The sequence below is a fragment of the Saccopteryx leptura genome, chromosome 6, assembly GCF_036850995.1.
Source record: "Saccopteryx leptura isolate mSacLep1 chromosome 6, mSacLep1_pri_phased_curated, whole genome shotgun sequence".
Lineage (NCBI taxonomy): Eukaryota > Metazoa > Chordata > Mammalia > Chiroptera > Emballonuridae > Saccopteryx > Saccopteryx leptura.
In genome coordinates this window covers 91,992,828-92,001,010 of record NC_089508.1, presented here as the reverse complement: position 1 = coordinate 92,001,010, position 8,183 = coordinate 91,992,828, and positions in this window count along the sequence as shown.

The following is an 8,183-nucleotide window of genomic DNA, read 5'->3' as shown; positions in this document are numbered from 1 at the left end:
CATGTGTGATGTTTATTTACGATTAAAGTATTAATGTGGTCTTTACAAGATAAAAACTAATTTTGACAAACCCTCTTTCCTATGCCTGTAAGTCACATTAAAAACTCCAGAAGCAGGTAGAGCTGGTAACCTATTAGCTCAGGGTTCACAGAGGTTTCAAATAGTGTCATTGCTTTTTTTTTTTTTTTTTTTTGAGAGACAGAGAGAAAGGGAGAGAGAAGCATCAACTTGTTCTACTTTAGTTGTGCCACTGATTGCTTCTCATATATGTCCTGACTGGAGCTCAAATTGGCCACCTCAGGGGTCGAGCTGGCACCCTCAGGATGGAGCCAGTGACCCTGAGCTCCAGCCGGTAACCTTGGGATTGGTGACCCTGTGATCCAGTCAGTGACTATGTCACTCTATCCACTGCATCACAGGCCAGGGAGGTGTCATTGTCTCTTTTTTATTTTTTTACAGAGACAAAGAGAGAATCAGAGAGAGGGATAGATAGGGACAGACAGGAACAGAGAGAGATGAGAAGCATCAATCATCAGTTTTTCGTTGTGACACCTTAGTTGTTCATTGATTGCTTTCTCATATGTGCCTTGACCATGGGCCTTCAGCAGACCGAGTAACCCCTTGCTCGAGCCAGCGACCTTGGGTCCAAACTGTGAGCTTTGCTCAAACCAGATGAGCCCACACTCAGCTGGCAACTTCAGGGTCTCAAACCTGGGTCCTCCGCATCCCAGTCTGACACTCTATCTACTGTGCCACCACCTGGTAGGGCGTGTCATTGCCTTTTGAATGAACTAGGAACAAGGTGTAATCCTTGGATTAAATATAGGAACTCAACAGAGTAGCTTTAAAGTTGCTCTGTCAATATGACAGCCATTAGCTACATGTGGTTACTTAAATTTTTTTTTTAATTTTTTTTTTATTTTTCCGAAGCTAGAAATGGGGAGAGAAAGACTCCCGTATGCGCCCGACCGGGATCCACCCGGCATGCCCACCAGGGAGCGACGCTCTGCCCACCAGGGGGCGATGCTCTGCCCCTCTGGGCATCGCTCTGCCGCGACCAGAGCCACTCTAGCGCCTGGGGCAGAGGCCAAGGAGCCATCCCCAGCGTGCCCGGACCATCTTTGCTCCAATGGAGCCTTGGCTGCGGGAGGGGAAGAGAGAGACAGAGAAGAAGGAGAGGGGGAGGGGTGGAGAAGCAGATGGGTGCTTCTCCTGTGTGCCCTGGCTGGGAATCGAACCCGGGACTTCTGCACGCCAGGCTGACGCTCTACCACTGAGCCAACTGGCCAGGGCCTGGCTACTTAAATTTAATTAATAAAAGTTAATAAAGTTTCCTTAGTCACACTAACTACATTTCAAATGCTCAATAGTCACAAGAGTATAGTAGCTACCATATTGAACAGCATAAAGACATTTTTATCATCACAGAAAAGTCTATTGGACAGTATTGACAAGCATTTATGATTTCAGCCCAATGTGTACAGAATGTTCTACCTGTGGAAAGGACAATATGGTAGAATCTGTCTTGGGTGCCAGGGAAGGAGCAAGAATGTGGGGTTCTCTCTTTAAAAAAATATTTTTAAATTATCGATTTTAGTGAGAGAGGAAGGGAGAAAGAGAGACAAGAACATCAATCTACTCGTGTATGTGCTCTGACCAGGGATCTAATTTGCAACCTCTGCACTTTGGGATAATGCTCTAACCAACTGAGCTACCTGGCCAGGGCAGAGGGCTTCTTTATAGGACTCCCCAAGATCTAGGAGGAAAGGAAATCAGAAAACATGGTTTTATTGGAGACATTTGCTGCTTTACTAAAACTTATATCAGAGACTTGATACTCTAGAAATTTGACTTTGTACTGTTTGAAATGTGATTTCTCTTAAAAACTTCCTTCTGAAAATAATAACCTATTTATTTTTTCTTTTAAAAAACAAGGTAAAAGAAAAAATAATTTCTTCTCCTGTACTCAAACCAACACTTCTGACACCAAATATGTGAGTGTTTTTACATCAAACATTTTTCCAATTTTGAAGGACACCAACTAAGTGTTCTACAGTTTAACTCAATTCTCACACTAACTGCTGAGTTAGCACAAACTCCACAGGTTAAGGGATCAGTTCCATAAGACTGCTTCCTATCCCCGATTCAGACACCCATCTCAGGTCCAGGGTGTTACCTGTGGTTCTGATGATCAACTATAAATTGGAGGCTCCCACCACCCCATCCTCAAGTTCAATAATTTTCTAAAATGGTTTACAGAACGCAGAAAAATATTACTAACTAGATTACTGCTTTATTATAGAAGAATAAAACTCAGGAAAACCAAACGAAAGAGATGCCTAGGATGACGTATGGAGGAAGGGGCACAGAGCTTCCATGCCTTCTCAGGGCATGTAACCCTTTCAGCACAGTGAACCCTTTGGTTAGTTTTTTGGAGGGTACACTATATAGGCATGACTGATTAAATCATTGGTCATTGGTGATTACAGTCAACCTCCAGCCCTTCCTCCCTATATCTGGAGATGGTGGTGGTGGGGGGGTGTTGGACTGAAAGTTCCAACCTTCTAATCGTGTGGTTCATTCCCCTGACAACCAGCCCCCACTGTTAGAGGATTTTAAAAAGTCACTTTATTAACATAGACTAAAGTGTGGTTGTGTGGGAGAAGAAGAAACTTTCCCCTATTCTCCTAGCTTCTTCCAGCTAGTTTAATTATCAAATAAACACAAGATTGATTAACAAGAGGGAAAATAACCAAATATAATTACATATTTACATATGGGAACCCCACATACATGAGAGAGTCAGAGACCCACACACACAAGAGGTTCAGAGTCAAAAGGGGGAAATGAGGTATACATGACAGACAAACTAAGGATGAGGCAAAGCATATTGGGGCGTTAGAGACGAGGAAGGTCATTCATTCTTAAGAGAACAAGAAGAGCAGATGTTCAGTAATTAGAATTTCACCCTGCCTTATAGATAGGTCATAAAAGGTTATTTTTGGTGATGGCTCATTATGGGCAAGGCCCTTAATTTAAATAAGGAAGAGGTGAAAGTTTCTTGTGAACCCTCAGCCTCTGGATTGCCTTCAGCTCAAAAAAATTCACATGCCAAAGTGATACATCTTGAGGAGGCCTGTCAACGTCAGTTGAAAGGGGCTTGTTATGAATATAAAAGGTTCTCCTTCCACCTTTGTTGCTCTGGAGCTATTTCAGGAACTGAGGCCAAAACCAAATATTATAACAAGAAATTGTTCTTAGGAAATCACAAGGGATTTAGGAGCCAGTGATAAAGATTAAATATGTATTTCTAATTATATCACAATATCATATAAAGAAAGGGGGTTTTGGCTATACTGCCGCCAAAATTTAAAAGGTGGAGCTATTACATGCAATAGCAGAGAAAAGCAAAAGGAGGGATCTGAAGGAAAAAAGTGAAAACACAAGGGGAAAGAACTAAAAAAGACAAGAGGTTCTTCTTTCCCATGCATAGAAGTTTATTATTATTATTATTATTATTATTATTATTAAGTCAGAGGCAGGGAGGCACAGAGACAGACTCCCGCATGTCTCCGAACTGGGATCTAAAGGGTATGTGTGTGTGTGTGGGGGGGCAATGCTCTGCCCATCTGGGGTCATAGCAGCTCCATTGCTTGGCAACTGAGCTATTTTAGCACCTGAGGTGAGGCCATGGTGTCATCCTCAGTGCCTCGGGGCCAACTTGCTTGAATGAGCTATGGCTGTGGGAGGAGGGTGAGGGAGAGAGGGAGAGAGGAAAAGAGGGAAAGACAGAAAGAGACAGAGAGAGAAAGGGGAGGGGTGAAGAAGCTGGTGGTCGCTTCTCTTGTGTTCCCTGACTGGGAAATGAATCCAGGACTTTCACATACCGAGCCGACGCTCTACCGCTGAGCCAACCGGCCAGGGCCTTTTTATTTCCTCCTTAGTCCTTTTCTTTGGAGGATTTGTGTTTGTTTTGATAAAGAATGTAATTTTTTTTTTTTTTTTTTTACTGTAGAAAGAGACACTGTAAAATCATGGCCTTTGCTAATAAGAGGACTGTCTTGCTCCTTCACTTGTCCATTGTTTTATAATACTAGGTGTTGAAGGGGAGCAGAACATGCCACCCCAAAATATGCCACTTTAGCATAAGGATTATTTTGAGTCAAAGGCAACTGAGAAACAGCAGGATATAAAAAAGCTCTTTGCTCTTCCCTAATTGCCTAAAATCAGGACATAAATTTGTAAAGGTGTTCCCTCACCCCTCTCTGCCAGATGAAATAGAACTGTAGATCGGTATCAGCCCAGAGAAGGTACGCGAGGGATCCACCTAACAAACTTCACTAACCCTGACTTTTCATTACTTCCCTCCTATATTTACCCACAATTTGTCCTAGAAACTCAAAGTACTTTCCTTTGTCTTGTCACTTCTCTAAAAATTCATTGCTTTTTTGTTAAGGTGTTATATGAGCCCCAAATCTAACTACCCTGTTAAATTAATCATAACTGAGAGTTCTCATGTATATATGCAATGCATATATTAATAAACTTTTTTTGTTTTTCTCTTGTTAAAGTGTCTTTTGTCGGTCTAATTTTCAGGGCCAATGAACCTAAGATGGATAGAGAGGAAAGAGTTTTTCCTCTTGTTAAAAGATAAACTGAGGCCTGACCAGGTGGTGGTGCAGTGGATAGAGCGTCGAACTGGGGACACAGAGGAACCAGGTTTGAAACCCCCAGGTTGCTGGCTTGAGCGTGGGATCATAGACATGACCCCATGGTCGCTGGCTTGAAGCTCAGGTCACTGGCTTGAGCAAGGGGTCACTTGCTCTGCTGTAGCCCGCAGGTCAAGGCACATATGAGAAAGCAATCAATGAATAAGCAATCAACGAACAACTAAGATCCCGCAACGAAGAATTGATGCTTCTCATCTCTCTCCCTTCCTGTCTGTCCTTATATGTTCCTCTTTCTGACTCTGACTCTGTTAAAAAAAAATAAACTGAGGTATATTAAAACTTTGCAGTTTATTTGAGCCAAATTGATACCAATCAGGCAGTATCCAACCTAGTAGACAGAAAGGATCTCTGAGGGGCTGTAAAACATAACATATTTTTATAATCAGGAGGGAGAGAGATCAAGGAATTTATGTCAGGCAAAAAAAAAAAAGTTGTTTATTATAAACTTACTTTCTTTTAGGGCAGTGGTCCCCAACCTTTTTTGGGCCACGGATCGGTTTAATGTCAGAAAATATTTTCACGGACCGGCCTTTAGGGTGGGATGGATAAATGTATCACGTGACCGAGACAAGCGTTAAGAGTGAGTCTTAGGCCCTGGCCGGTTGGCTCAGTGGTACAGCGTTGGCCTGGCGTGCAGGAGTTCCAGGTTCGATTCCCGGCCAGGGCACACAGGAGAAGCGCCCATCTGCTTTTCCACCCCTCTCCCTCTCCTTCCTCTCTGTCTCTCTCTTCCCCTCCTGCAGCCGAGGCTCCATTGGAGCAAAGTTGGTCCAGGCATTGGGGATGGCTCTATGGCCTCTGCCTCCGGTGCTAGAATGGCTCTGGTTGCAACAAAGCAATGCCCCAGATGGGCAGAGCATCGCCCCCTGGTGGACATGCCGGGTGGATCCCGGTCGGGCGTATGCAGGAGTCTGTCTGACTGCCTCCCCGTTTCCAACTTCAGAAAAAAAAAAAAAGTGAGTCTTAGACGGATGTAACAGAGGGAATCTGGTCATTTTTAAAAATAAAACATTGTTCAGACTTAAATATAAATAAAACAAAAATAATGTAAGTTATTTATTCTTTCTCTGCGGACCGGTACCAAATGGCCCACGGACCAGTACCGGTCCGTGGCCCTGGGATTGGGGACCACTGCTTTGGGGATAGCAGGGGTCCTTTGGGAGATTACCCAATTAGTGCCAGTCAGTGATTCCTGATTGACTGGTTTAAAATTCTATTTCTGGGAGAGCTGAAACTATAATTACGTTAAATCTTGGTTTAGTAATGTGGGATTTAGCTAAGGTCTATTCTGACTTCAGCATCAACTGTAGCAGTCCAGCCGTGACAAGTCTATTATAGGGTCTCAAATGAGAAAAGGTATGAAATTGAATAAATGATAGAGACTTAAGATACACACACACACACACACACACACACACACACACACACACACACACACGGGTTCGGGGGGATGGCATGGAGAGCAGTCTCTACTGTTCCTGAGCTGTAACATGGCTGCTCCCAGAAGCGCATCCCAGAAGTCTTTATTCAGGGAAAAAACATAGTCCATTAGCAATTCAGTTGTTTCCAAGACAACTCAAAGACAACCCTCATCATACCATTCAAATTTAACTTTACATCAATAAGAAACTAGTTTCCAGCCTTACGGAGAACATGGGTGGGATAAGCGAGAATCAAGTACAGCTCAGCTCTTTGTTAACTAGGCAGGTGAGGTGGGGGGTTGGGCTCAGCACCTCTGTCCCCTCTAGACATATCCAGATTGCAAAAATACCCTGTTTATATTTCAGTCCTCAACAATCAACTTATAATTTTTTTTTTTAATTTTTTTTATTTTTATTTTTATTTTTTTACAGAGACAGATAGGGACAGACAGGCAGGAACAAAGAGAGATGAGAAGCATCAATCATCAGTTTTTCATTGTGACACCTTAGTTGTTCATTGATTGCTTTCTTAGATGTGTCCTGACCGTGGGCCTTCAGCAGATCTAGTAACCCCTTGCTCAAGCCAGCGACCTTGGGTCCAAGCTGGTGAGCTTTGCTCAAACCAGATGAGCCCGCACTCAAACTGGCGACCTTGGGGTCTCGAACCTGGGTCCTCCGCATCCCAGTTTGATGCTCTATCCATTGCACCACTGCCTGGTCAGGCTCAACTTATAAATTAGCTTTGCCCTTTGAGGGCCACCTGAGTTGCAGTTGCTCCAGTGCCATCTTTTGTATGCCCAAAATATTGTGACTCTGTGGTCTGACCAACTTCTAACTATTCAGAGAAATAGGAGAAACAGACATAGTTATCAGGATTAATAATAATTACTAATAACAAATACTTACTGAACATTCACTGTATTTTAAGTCCTATGCTAAATGCTTAACATTTCATTTAATCACCACAAGATTCCAATGACCCTGGTATTGTTATTTCCATTTTACAGAAGAGAAAATGAGGCTGACAGACTAACTTGTCCTAGATTAGATTACTACTGAACAGGTGAATCAAGGCTCAATTTCAGGATTGTCTGACCCTGGAGGCTGCACTCTTATCTACTACTACTCTGGACATGAGTTTGTACATATATTACTACTCTGATCTGAACTGTTGAAACTATTTAAACAAATGAAACACTAATATTAGCAATTTCCTAATAACAGATCATTCAAAAATGTTCCAATAATTATAGACCCACAAACTGAACATATAATAAAACATTTTTGTGTTGTTTTAAGTAGTTCAGAAAAGCTTTTAGTTTATTCTATTGGTGCTTGGCTTTGCAGGTCTCAGAAAAGGATGTATGTTGTAGGTAAATTTGAGGTTTTTCATCTCTTCTGCTTTCCCCTCTCTGTATTTCTTGTGGAGATGCTAATGATGATAGTTGACTGGCTCAAAGGCAGACAAAACTTGGGAGAAACTGCTGGAAGGAGCTTGATTGATGAAATAGAAACACCCCCCTCCCCACACACACCCTTTCCTCCCTGAATCTACTTCTGAATGATTAAAAAGCATCAGCTTAGCTTTTAAAGTTTGAGGTTGAATACTGATGAGGAAGCTATCCTCCTACTTGCTGATGAGGCAGGGAGAAAGGTTCAACTAGTCAGAGAAACTTGCTTCTTGCCGTATCATGCTGAAATTGAAAGCAGCCTGGTTGTTCACTCCCCCTACTTATCCCCCTTCCCTGCAACATCAGAGAGCTTAAGCTGAAGTTAAATTCATACAGAAGTGCAAATCTCTGTGGGTGTAAATATAAACATATCTCTTCAAACAGATTGTAAGCCTTCCTGAGGACATGGATTATTTTTCTTTCTAGAACCTAAGCAAGGTTTTGCCCACCGCTGATACGTTAGTTGATGCTGATAGATTTCCCAGTCTATACACAAATAAAAAATGAAAATGAAGGAACATTGTCATTCACTTGTTTTAGGCATTTTGTTTGAATACCTAGGATAGCTCAAAGTTATTAAT